This window comes from Brienomyrus brachyistius, chromosome 16, assembly GCF_023856365.1.
Source record: "Brienomyrus brachyistius isolate T26 chromosome 16, BBRACH_0.4, whole genome shotgun sequence".
NCBI classification, from domain to species: Eukaryota; Metazoa; Chordata; class Actinopteri; order Osteoglossiformes; family Mormyridae; genus Brienomyrus; species Brienomyrus brachyistius.
In genome coordinates, this window is record NC_064548.1 from 27433128 (window position 1) to 27446111 (window position 12984).

A 12984-nucleotide genomic window follows, 5' to 3' on the forward strand; every position below is an offset into this window, starting at 1 on the left:
TAACGCGTTTTCCCAAACCACCCTGCAAAAGGAAAATTTGCGTCCAGGGAAACCAAGACGTATAGTAACCTTTCACTTAACTGTTGTTTTACAATCTACACACAGTTGACACAATATCAGTCATTTTCAACAAAAGTTACAATAAGCTAAGTGTCAAAGTGCCAGTGGTTTCCAGAGGTTGGTGTCACTCGTGAGCAGTGTAACACGTATGGATGTACGTATCATTTCATTTTTAAAGCAAACGTATATGTGGTGATACTGAGCAGCTACTGTTTATTGGAAAATTGGTACCGTGTCCTTCACTTAGTACTCCACTGTACATTGTGACACTTGGTCATACAGGTTTAGCAGCGCTTTTGGATAAACCGCACGGACACCCAGACAGGGGCCCAAAAGGAAGACGAGTCTGAGTCAACCCTTAGCCTGGATGTCACAATTATGTGGTATGTACAGTACGTGCCATTTAAGTTAATATTAACAAGGCAATAATGGTATATTTCCTTATTTTATGTTCTTTGGAAAGCAATATCCATTGCAAAAGTACTTTCAACATACTGCATACAGAGAACATTCAGAGTGTTTCTTACATTGCAAATATATGAAAATATATTTTAAGCAGTATGAAGGTTGCTGCCCACCTAGTATGCTGTGAACAGGTAAGAAATCCCAATTGCATTACTATCTTCCCACGGCAGGCACCCAGGTCCAATGTTATTTTGTAAAAGAAGCAAAAAATAGCTGATACAATAACCCAGCTGGTTTACTGCCAAATGTTATTATCCACAAACATATGGGCAGGTTAACAGGTTAAATTGTATGGGTCACAGACTCTCAGTAACCAGATGGAACCTCATTTTTCTTTAAAAAGTGGTAGTTTATGCTACGTGCCACAATTATGGCAAGAACTGAAATAAACAGCTGTAATATCAAACAGGTTGCCATCATTTTTAGGTCTAAAGTTTTGAATTATTTAATTTTTACATAATGTATGTGGCTATTAATCAGCGTATTTTGCCTTGTTGATTCAGATAAATTATTGGAACTTGACTGAGGGTAACTTTAATCCTTATGTGTTTGTTTGTATACAATAAGAGGCACATTAAGGAAAGCCTTATAACTTTGGCATTAGCTTTTTAAACTTTAATGAATTACTTAAGTGATTGTGACTGAAATGCTACAGGCAGTGAGCAGGCAGGCCCAGAGTTGGTCTCGACCTTGTTTATTCAAACATATAAGAAACAAGTATTGCTCTGTAGCTTTTCTTCTTAAGCTAATTAGAGTAGGACAGCAACAGACTGAGGATTATTATATTTACTGCTCGCCTTGGTCAGGGTGAGCTGGGGTAAAGACAGGGTAGGATGCCATTCCACTGCACGTCAGATACATGCTGACTCATATACTCTATGGGCATTTACAGACTGCAGGTAGTTTAGCTGACCGTCCGGTGAGGAGACTCTCATACCATGGGGGGACATGCAAAAAAATAACCAGCAATGCCAGCCAGGGTTTGGTGTGGCTTGGTGTGTTGTGCCTGATTCTTGGTCCACAACAGGGATGTTGAAATCCAGGGGCTGAAAGAGAACTGCTGCCACTTGTCAATTACATTTCTGGAGGAAACTGTCAAAATTTGCTAACTATTGTCTGGAACAGGATAAGTGGCTACAGGATCAGAATCCAGTGATTTTGTTTATTTCCAATGTTCATCTTTTTCTAACAGTTAAACATCTGTTGATTTCATGAAGTACAGTGGAACCTGCTTATAGTGATCACGGTTATAGTGATCAATCACTTATATGTATTAAAAAGCTTGTCATAGAATCATTCCTATACAAATGCCATTTAAATAATTCACTTATAGTATAAGAGACAGTTTTCATTTTGGGTCTTTTATACATGATAACATACAGAAAAAAATTTAACTGCGTTATTTACATTACCTTGAGAAGCCTATTTTGCCTTGCGCTAACCTGTCTGCTTCTGGCTAGCTACTGTTCAAGTAACCATTATAATCAACACTTCATATTGATTGATTTTGAGTGTGATTTTATTGTTGGTGCCATGCATGGTGATTTCAGAATGTCACAGCCACCATTCTGGGACATACAGTGTACAATGTTTTTTCAGGGATGGACTGAGGGACAAGAAAACGTTCAGTTGATAGCATTTCTGTTACAAAAAGACCTTGTTAATGAGAGAGGTCTACAAAGAATGGCTAGACTTAAGCTAACAGGAAGACCACAGGCACTAAAATAACAGAGCAGTACAAAAGGGGTATTTGAAAGTCTTTTCTGATTTAAACTTGGAACTTGTTTACGTTGACACACTTTTGGAGGCAAAAATGGCCTCTACTCAGCATAGATAGGTATACCTAATGAAGTCACCTGTAGGCTGAGTTAGAACGAAAGAATATTTAATTACTATTCCAGTGTTGGAACTCAGTGTACCACCAGATGTTGCCTCTGCAAGTGTCTTTATGTGTTTTTCAAAAAGGCTCTCCTCAGAAATTAGCCTGGGCTGAAAATGGTTCTATATGCCCACTATCATATGGTGCCATCAAATGATGTGATATTACAAAAATGAGACTATCCATGGAGCAGAAATTACCCTTGCAGTATTACAATATTCATATCTCAATAAGAATAAGTTCAAATAAGTGTTTTCTGGAAAATCTCTTTTTGCAGAATAGTACAAATCCAATCTGAACTCAGGTCAGGACATGCCACCCTCTGTATGGCTGGTTCCTGATGGCCCAGGACAGTCCAGATGGTGACAGTGTGTTATATCTTGGATTGGCTCCAGATCCAGGATGTATTGAGAGACAAACCAAGACTCAGGACCGCAATCCTCCCAGTTGACCACTTATCAGTAATTACTTTGACCTTCCCATTGTCCACCTGCACCCCTTCAGGAGAAGTTAGAAAACCCAAGGAGATGATTAAAATTCACATTTTTCAGTAAAACATAGAGGCGGTTCATGTACCTTCTAGAAAACCCAACAGAGAAATTGAAGGTGCTCCTGTAGAGTGTTTGAAAATATCAGAATCCAAAAAATGATTCTGAAAAAATAACCATCCAAATGGGGAAAAAAAACAAATAGGCTGACATTTCACAAAGAATATTGATAAAAATCATGAAAAGCTCAAGGGGCATTTGTTAGGCCAAAAGGCAACAGAAGATAGTCGTAATGGATATTACCTGTTAAACACCAGCTTCCACGCCATCATCTTCTTTTTGATATGCAAATCAAGTTTTAAGGATTTCTCATGTCAACCTTTGTGAAGCTGGAGGTATTCTGCAGGATGTCCAACACAGATATGAGATAAACCTGTTAATGGTTTTCATTTAATTTAGACCATGGTAGTCTCTGCAGGGCTGAAGACCTCCATCTTTCTTGGCTACAAGGCAGTCAAGGTGGAGGGATGAATAATCAAAGTCTTAAGTGTATGCTGGTGTTTTCCAACTTATTTTTCCTAATTTGTTTGAGATGATCAAAGAAAATCAAATTTATGTGCTTGCAACATTCCTATGGCATACGTTTTTCAAAATCATCCTATGAAAAAGTTGTTAGATGTTTTACCTATGGCTAAAGTGTGACCAAAGTATAGAAATATTAGGGTCAGCGGGGAAGAACATTGCCTGGCTCTGTAGCTACAGTTCTATAATAGTCTGTTAAAGGACAACTGACTGTACCGTCCCTGTGTGCAGGGATATGACAGGAAGCGTCAGCTGGCATGGACAGCATGAGCTTCAGCTGTGGTTTCGGTATCCTGTACATTTTTGAGAGGTTCAAATAAGGTTATAATGGTGGTATATAACCACCCTTATATAGTTTGCCTTCTGTTTGTGTGAGTGTTACCCATGTATTTGGGCTTCATTAGATATGCAATACGAAATTGAACACTAAACAGTGACGGTTTGTTCTGTCTGCAGTGGGTCGGTGTCCCATCCTAGGTTGTTCACTGTGTTGCTTCCAGGATACGCTCCTGAATCCTAGCAACTCCAAATATGGCAATAGGGAACAGAAAATGGATGGATGGTTTGTGTTGTACTGGATGTCAGCAGATATAATGTGTCTTCACGGTGCCATCACATCCTGGAAACTTTAACATTATCCACAATATTGTTCCCCCAGTACTTTATGGCAAATGATTTGATATATGATAGAACAAAAATGAATCAGGGAAAGTGGATATCTGAAAACAAACACTGGTGACTGGGATTTGTTTATTTAAGAATGTCATGAATTTCCTGCACACTATCAGCCGAGTGTGAGCGGGTGTCGCTGTAAGTACACAGACACTGCATTCAGGGTGTGTTTTTCAGAAGCAGTATTGCCCACATAAATCAAGATAATACAAAGAGGTAAACACAGCTGGTGGGGCTCTGAATAGAGCTCATGGAAGCATTGTAATTCACAATATTACTCTACAATAAAGTAGCGACTATTGTTTTCTTTCATGAAATGTGCTACATAGGAGCTCAGAATAGAAGATGTTGCTGCTCTCTGAAGAGCTTGTTTTTCTGTATGCCATACTGTCAAAACTAGAAAAAGATTTAAAATTACCATAACAATGTATAATTCTGAATATTGTTTTGAAATTACTATATTCCCTCATTACATTTCCGTGTTGTTTGAACAATTCAGATGTTTTCCTTCTTCTTCGTCTCCTTCTAAGGGCTTTGTTACTCTGGCATCTCTCCTCCTGAATGCACACTTGGTGCTAGCAGAACTAGAAGCAGAGGGTCTACCCCCTAAATTCAGACGGCTTGTTTGAGTGTCACTCTAAGCCTCCCTTTCCGCCACTCTGAGTACAGGCCCACTTTACCAGTGACATGGCAACAAAATATGGCAGCGGGAGCAAGTGAACCAAGAAGCCGTGCACTCACCCACAGCTGTCAAAGATACCTGTCAGCTCGGGAGCCGGCTTGCTATAATGTTACCTGTACCGGCCTCAGCAGGGGCAAGGTGGAGCAGCTCATTGTCGCTTATGGGAAACCTTCCTCTTTTCAGCTCCCAATAAAAGGCTTTGGCCTACCCATAATACACCAATATAAGAGAAAGTGGACCAGAACTTATACATTGAAGCATTTGACTTTTAATTATATTGTTTTCTAATCTCTAAAGTAAAAAATGTATATGAAAGGAAAATACTTTCACCTTTGTAATTAACGAAAAAATGATATAATATGTTAGACAAAATGTGCGTGCGTGTATATGCGTGTGTGTGTGTGTGTGTGTGTGTGTGTGTGTGTGCGTGTATGTATGTGAGCGGGTATACCTTACCTTAGGGGAAATATTGTTCCCACAACATAATGAATACCTGTTTTTTTCCCTGGTTCCCATAAGGGAAAACTCTGTGACTGCAATGAAAAAACTAAAACACACACGCTTGATTATTTATGGTTGGGTTTGGGTTAAGGTTGTCATTATGAGGTTCCACGGAGGACGAGCAGGCTGGAAGCGGCGAAGGACGAGGCAGGTAGGCGGAATACGGGCAAACACGGGTTTATTAGGGCTGACGGGGGGTATATCGACGCACATAAGCACAATGACCGACATCAGACAGGATAAGACGTGGACTGATATACGAAAGACAAGCCGAAAATAACAGGAAACAGCTGGGCACAATCGGGGAAGCACACCTGGATGATGAGGGGGCGTGGCACACGGGGATCGGACGAGCTGGGCGTGACAGTCATAGTTAGCATTAGAATTTTTCCCATAGAAAAATGAGCAGTCCCCATAGACATATGTTTACCCGACGTGTGTGTGTGTGTGCATGTGTGTGTTGAAAGAAGCTTTGGTTTTATCCATAAATCATACAATGTAGAGAAAAGTGATCCCCAGAACTGCTATGTTTCATATTTTTTCCAACACATTTTTACATCTAAAATCACCAAAGCAATCAACCACTATAAATACTACAGAAAGAGAAGTGCAGCGTGCATTTTTAATGTTATTGTAATGTGAAGCACTGCTCGGCTACTCCAGGGACTGGGGGAGTGATGTCCACAGCAATAAGCTGCACTTGGATGCAGTCAAGCATTAAGTGTGGGGAAAAAAATAATTGCCTCTGTATAGATCACTGTTGCAACTGGCATCGCATAAAAATGAACGCGTGTGACCGGAATAGCCCCGTATTTTCTAAATTGCAGTTAATATGTTTCATATAATATTAATGGTCACAAGCATCAAAAATGTTAACATACATATCTCCATAAATGCATGTTATTTGTTAATGCATATTTAAGAACCTGGTTTACTTATACAAATGTTCTACTTTACATTAGCTGTTTATTTTGTAGTCTGTATTCCCTTTGTCACAGTGCTCTACTTTAGAGAATACTTTAAAGCTCAGTACAACTTTTACAGAAAAAAATAATGAAAAAGGGCTATTACGCAGTGCCTATCAAGGCTGAGTAATTCAGCCAACCATCTAGTCTGTGTTATTGTAAAACCACAGAATTACACTCTGTTGCTAAGAATGGATTTTGTTGCTCAATGCAGTTTCCGACCTGTCCCTTTGGAGATGCAGAACAATCCTAGCTGATCCTGTGCTGCTGATGTTTGTTGCAATAACATGCCGCTTCATCTGTGGTTTGTGTATTGTCGCTTTGCATCTGCTCCTGCTCTGAGCCTTGTGTTTCAAAGAGTCATAAAAACTTCACTGGATTATGTTCTTTCCTAAGAGAATAAGAATGAATTTCCTTTAAAATGATTGTTTCCCGCAAGGACAACCTGGGCTGTGCACATATGTCACCACCTGTTAACACTGTTACCTTTAGTAAAAGAAGTGGACTTATATAGAATGTTATTTAACATACTTAAAGAGGCATTTGATATTATAAAGTGCACCACTTCTGCAATTTCACCTGTCTTTATAATGAAAGGGCTATTTTAGATTATTTCAAGATTTCTATAAGATATAAATCAGAAACATGGAATTTTATATGAGTAAAGCAGTTATTTCAATGCACAGGTGAAGAACCTAGTGGAACAGAAAATAGCTCCAGAAGCAGCCTGCAGAGTCTAGAGCCTTCATGTGGTGCAAACAGTCTCTTCTGGTAGCAAGTCTGAGAAGATGAAAGTCAGGTGGCCTCAAACCTGTAAAACAGCTGAGTGGCACAAATTTGTTGAGGATGCAGACAAAGTGCTGATAGCAGCACCATCGCAGAGTGCATGGCCGCTGTGAGGTTTGGTGTTCAGGAAGAAAGAGAAGCAAAGCAACCAAACATTAGCAAGGATCACCACAACATCTGGAAAGCAAGAATCCACAACACAAGGAAAGAACTTAAATCCCTGAGGAAACAGTACAACGAGGCAAGGGGAGAAAAATGGGCACCACTGGCAGAGCTCAGTGTTATGCTCAGGAAAAGACTCTTACAGTAGCTCTGTGCAGGACTCAGCAGCAGGAGGAGGGAGAGGGCTAGGGAGTGTACGGCCTGTATAAACCGACCACCTACTTGAGTACAGACACAGCAGGCTCAAAGACGACCAGCACAGCCACAACACCTTCAGTGACCCCACCAAAGACCAAGACATAGGGAAGTCTGAGGCAGAGATCGGATCACAAGAGCCCAGTGATTCGTTTGACTTGAGGAAACTACTACTGAATGAAGTCAAGAATGTGGCGATGAATGCAATGTCCAGTTCAGGTAAACTCTGTAGGATCATTGGCTCATCTGGAGAAGGAGCAAACTGCCGTGGCATTTGAAGTTTGCAGAGGGTGTGTGGGTTCCTCAAGAGGAGGCCTCAGAGAACATCCGCCAATTCATTGCAGAAAGGAATAGCTTCTTCAGCATTGTAGCTAAGGGAATGGCCTCGAGGACCAGTGCATTAGCATCCCAGTGCAGAGTGACGGCATCCCAGGGATAGCAGGCTGTTTAGAGCACAGGTGTGGTCACACAGCTGAAAAGCAGAGAAGCTAAGGACATCTGATGGTGAGATAGGGGATCTCATTCTGGATTATTACAGCAATTTCAGCCTGATGGTCTCCAATGGGTCAAAACATCAGAGTGACACAGACTATAGGTGGGAAACTTCACACGCTGCAGCACCTCAGCGATCCTGTTTGCTCTGCAAATGCATATGCTGCTGTAACTAAAGTATATAGGCCTCAAGTCCAGGGGCCTCATTTATCAAAAACCCAAAATGCATGTAAGCAGCTTCTCATACAAAACTTAATAAGGTCACGTCAAGAAAAGACAACAGCCATTGTAAAGCAGGAAAATGCAGGTAAAGTTGCTAGGTGTGCATGCCAACAACTCATGTCACCAAGCTACATTTTGACATTAAAAACAGTTAACTCTAAAAATGCTGAGTGTGATTCATTCATTTTGCATTTGTGTAAGCCAAAGACTATTTACTTGCTTAGGAGAATTAAACTAGCTATTTCAGATATCATGTCTTGTCACATCTTCCCATGAATTGGAAATGTCTGTAATTGTCACGGCTTAGGCATCCGACATTTGCAGTCACGGATGTACGAGTGCATCGACGAATAGCTTGTCGTCATGAGAGTGTGATACAGCACAATGACACTCGTGCCAATGACTGGAAGGGCTTGAAGGGAAAAAGGTTTGAGGGACCACCAATATTATTTTCTGTTCTGCCAGTCTCAGTAGACTATTTATTTATTTATAAAGAAAAAAAACTTATGGGACAGACTACCATATAGCCTATTATATTAAAGATACAATGTAACATACAAAGGATCATAATGATGAGCGCATGCACTACTTTGTGACACTTGTGAAAACATTGTGCAGCAGCTTGAGGTACAGTGCCATATGTACTTACTTATTATTACTGCAATGTATTCCTGTTTTTCCGACTTACCTAAAAATTCAAGGGACCTAGGAAACGGATCTCCTTCATAACCTTGAGACTGCCTGTACACCGTGTTTCCAGTTAATAGGCTTGGCCTCTGGCCAGCCTTGAACCCAAGATGGCAGAATGCTTGCTTACTTAGCTGCATGTCCAGCCCATTCAGCCACACAGCAGCCTGCAGGGCAAGGTAAAACACTAGGCATAGTGAAGGTGCTAAACACAGAGGAATGAACATAATAGCCAGTGACACCTGCTGGCCAAACTGGGAAACAACTGACAGGATGGGAGACAGGGACCAATCCTGACAATCTATAGAGAAAAACAACCACAGCTTCAAAGAGACTCAGTGTCAGATCAGTGTTTATGTGCTGATAAACAGTTTTAGTGATGAGCTGTCAGAAATTGTACATTCTCATGTCATAAACCTGGATCTCATGCTGATCCCTGATACAAAAGTAAGGGAAAACATTTGTATTTCTATTGTTGCTTAAGAAGGCCAGACTGTAAAAGTTAAATCATTTACTAATATGGCCAGTAGCCTGTAAGATACAATGGATGTTTCACTGAAAGTAAATTGGATCAATACTTAATTCTACCATAAAATTATTTTTATATCTTAAATATTCCTGTTCTGTTCTGTTCTGTTAAGGGACCATGGAAAATAAATAGCATGAACCTTGCTGGAGAAATGTTTCTCAAAGCAGCAGAATATTTATTTATTTTACTTTTGTTTTTTCTTGTCTCAATCTTCCATTCACACAGCAGGTACAGCATGCCTACAAAGACCACCAAACTCACAGAATTGCCATCTAATGTTAATTATTATTGCACAGCCTGACAGATACATTTATCCAGTGCTAATTACATTTCACCGATTAATACAGCATGGTACTTCTACTGGAGCAATTCAGCTTAAGTGCTGGGCTCAGAGGTGTGATTGAATTTATAGTCTATTAGAAAACTAGGTTTTCAGCTGAGAACCTGTGTGTGCATGCATGCATCTACATGTGCCTGCGTGTGTGTGTGACTCCTTAACCAACAGCTTGTCAGTGCCTATGCGTGTGTCTGCGTGTGTTTGTGTGTGTGAGTCCTTAGCCATCAGGCTATTGGTGCCTATGCGTGTGTCTGCGTATGTGTGAGTCCTTAGCCATCAGGCTGTCAGTGCCTACGCATGTGTCTGCGTGTGTCTGTGTGTGTGTGAGTCCTTAGCCATCAGGCTGTCGGTGCCTATGTGTATGTCTGCGTGTCTCTGCGTGTGTGTGAGTCCTTAGCCATCAGGCTGTCGGTGCCTATGCGTGTGCCTGCGTGTGTCTGCATGTGTCTTCGTGTGTCTCCACTTTGCAGTGTTTCTCACACTCGACCCAGTGTGCTGCCAGAAGCAGCATGTGTTCCTCCAGTTGGGGTTAGTAGCAGCTCCTCTCTCTTTCACCTTTGACTCATTGGTGCTCATGTGGAGGCGTTCAGGGCTAATTGCAGAGCAGTGCCATGTGGTGTGGCTTCTGCTGCAGTGACCAGTCACTAATCAGGAGACTATTTCGACGTAAACGCTCTTTTTTACTTAAGCTCAACTCACACTGTAAGCAGGAGATATTACTTTTGACTATTTTCATCAATCTGTCTAATATTCGTTAAATAATCCATTCATCAAGCCAGCACCCTCAAGCCTGATTTCAAACCACTACTCGGCTTATATAGTTTTAATTCTGAGGTTTCACAGAACTGATGATGACAAACCGTTGGTACTTTTGCAGTACCTCAGTGCATCCATCCACTGGGATGACCCCAATTCCTTATGTCATGCATGGATGAATGGCACTACCCAAAATATACACTCAAATCCACTCCTTAAAGTGTATGTAGCAGTAAGAAAACAAAGAAGTCAGCAGACACCCAGAACTGAAACCCCACATGCAGCCTGAATGTTTTCGCGCTGTATGGTGTCAGTGCATCAGTATTTTAGGTCAATTCATTCACATTTTATCTTGCGCAATGAGCCTCGCAAAGTGGCTCACTGTGTGGCAGAAAGGAATGCAGACACTGGAGGGTACAGCAGTGTCTCTGTATCTGCGGGGGATGTGTTCCAGGACCCTCAGTGGATGCCTGATTTATTTATTTTGCAATATATTTATACCTTTGGTAAACTACAATTTCTATATTTGACACAATAACATATTAACGACAATAACTAATAATAAATAGAACAATTTACCAAAAAGGGGACCTGAACATGAGCACTGAGATACCTCAACAGTCAATAACTGAGATCAATGGGCTGGTAGTGTATACAGTGTGGATATGCTGCACAAAAGGATGATTCACATCCCTGCTGGCTAATGTATACAGTGTGGAAACACTGGATAAAGGGATGATTCACATCCCAGGCAGGTCATGTATGTACGGTGTGGATATGCTGGACAAAGGGATCATTCACGTCCCGGGCAGTTAACATATATGTCATGGATACACTGGACAAAGGGATGAATCAAGTCCCGGGCTGGAACTATATATGCTGTGAATACGCTGGACAAAGAGAGGATTCATTTCTCGGGCAGTTTGTGTATGTACAGTGTGGATATGCTGGATAATGGGATGATTTACATCCTGGGCAGTTAACATATACAACGTGGATACACTGGACAAAAGGATGTTTTACATCCCAGCTGGGTAACATATACAGTGTGGATACACTGGACAAAGAGATGTTTCACATCCCAGCTGGGTAACATTTAGAGTGTGGATACACTGGACAAAGGGATGTTTCACATCCCAGCTGGGTAACATTTAGAGTGTGGATACACTGGAAAAAGGGATGTTTCATATCGCAGCTGGGTAACATATACAGTGTGGATATACTGGACAAAGGGATGTTTCACATCCCAGCTGGGTAACATATACAACATGGATACACTGGACAAAGGGATGTTTTATATCGCAGCTGGGTAACATATTCAGTGTGGATACACTGGAGAAAGGGATGTTTCATATCGCAGCTGGGTAACATATACAGTGTGGATATACTGGACAAAGGGATGTTTCACATCCCAGCTGGGTAACATATACAACATGGATACACTGGACAAAGGGATGTTTCATATCCCAACTAGGTAAGATATACAGTGTAGATATGCTGGACAAAGGGATGTTTCACATCCCAGCTGGGTAACATATACAGTGTGGATACCCTGGACAAAGGGATGTTTCACATCCCAGCTGGGTAACATATACAGTGTGGATACAGTGGACAAAGGGATGTTTCACATACCAGCTGGGTAACATATACAGTGTGGATACCTTGGACAAAGGGGTGTTTTACATACCAGTTGGGTAAGATATACAGTGTGGATACGCCGGATAAAGGGATGTTTCACATCGCAGCTGGGTAACATATACAGTGTGGATACACTGGACAAAAGGATGTTTTATGGGATGATTCATGTCCCGGGCTGGACGGTGTAAGATTTCATCACGTTACTCAGAATGGCAGACAATTTAAAACTTAGAAATTGTTTATTTCTGAAAATTTCCATTTAATATTTTTTGGACCACGGGTAACTGAAACTGCAGAAAGCGAAACCATGGATAAGGGACGACCACTGCATATGATATTCAAGGTCTGATTGGAAAAATGCCAGAATAATGAAAAAGAGAAAACAGCAGTTTTTATGGTGGTTAGAGGGGAAAAAAACCCTGGGGGTCCAAGGCCAGGGGCTGTCCAATCCCCCCGAGGCAGGCCAACGTTATACGACTCAGAAATAGAAGCATCTAAAGTTAGGATTGGAACAGCTCATCCATTTTTTCAGGGCAGCCAGTGGCACAATTACATCTGTGCTGTGGGTCAAGGATCCTGGCCTTGAGACTCACAGTCAGTCAATGTTCACCCCAGGCAGAGAAAAGAAGGAAAAGGCATCATGGTTCAGGATACAGATACATGACAGACATACATAAAGACACCAGCAATGTTAAGACTTAAATAAGGGGTCTAAGACAGGTACTAAGACAGAGAGGCCATGCTTTGCATGAGCTAGTTGGAAACACACGTATATACAACAGTCCCTAACAGTGTAATAAACATACTAAAGGTCAATGTAATCACATCCCTCATTAAGTCAGGTCTGGATTAAAGGCAGTCCGGGGAGTGGATGCTTATGTAGTTC